The 281-nt window shown below is 22.1% G+C and overlaps 1 protein-coding gene across 1 annotated transcript in view; it reads right to left on the minus strand.

Moving 5' to 3' along the window:
• Nucleotides 1-281, minus strand: part of SYNE2 (spectrin repeat containing, nuclear envelope 2) — a 269558-nt gene that overhangs the window by 197167 nt on the left and 72110 nt on the right. The window lies entirely within an intron of this gene.

Below are 281 nucleotides of genomic sequence, written 5' to 3' on the forward strand. Positions count from 1 at the left end.
TATCACCATACTGTTGTCTGTGTCCATGGGTTGTGCATATATTTTCTTTGGCTAATTCCTTCTTTAAATTCACTCCTTTAAATTTTTTCAGATAAGTGCTTATAACTGCACTATTATATATTTTCTATTATATCATTTAGAATTAAGATATTTTTTAATTGAACCCTTGTAAATTTTAGCACAATTTAATAAATTATGCTAGAAGCAATTAGATTTTTCATGTAATGCATACACATTTCAATTAATATTTTATTAATTTTTAATTTTTTAATATTTTAATT

The sequence above is a fragment of the Myotis brandtii genome, unplaced genomic scaffold (assembly GCF_000412655.1).
Source record: "Myotis brandtii unplaced genomic scaffold, ASM41265v1 scaffold423, whole genome shotgun sequence".
Classification (NCBI taxonomy): Eukaryota; Metazoa; Chordata; class Mammalia; order Chiroptera; family Vespertilionidae; genus Myotis; species Myotis brandtii.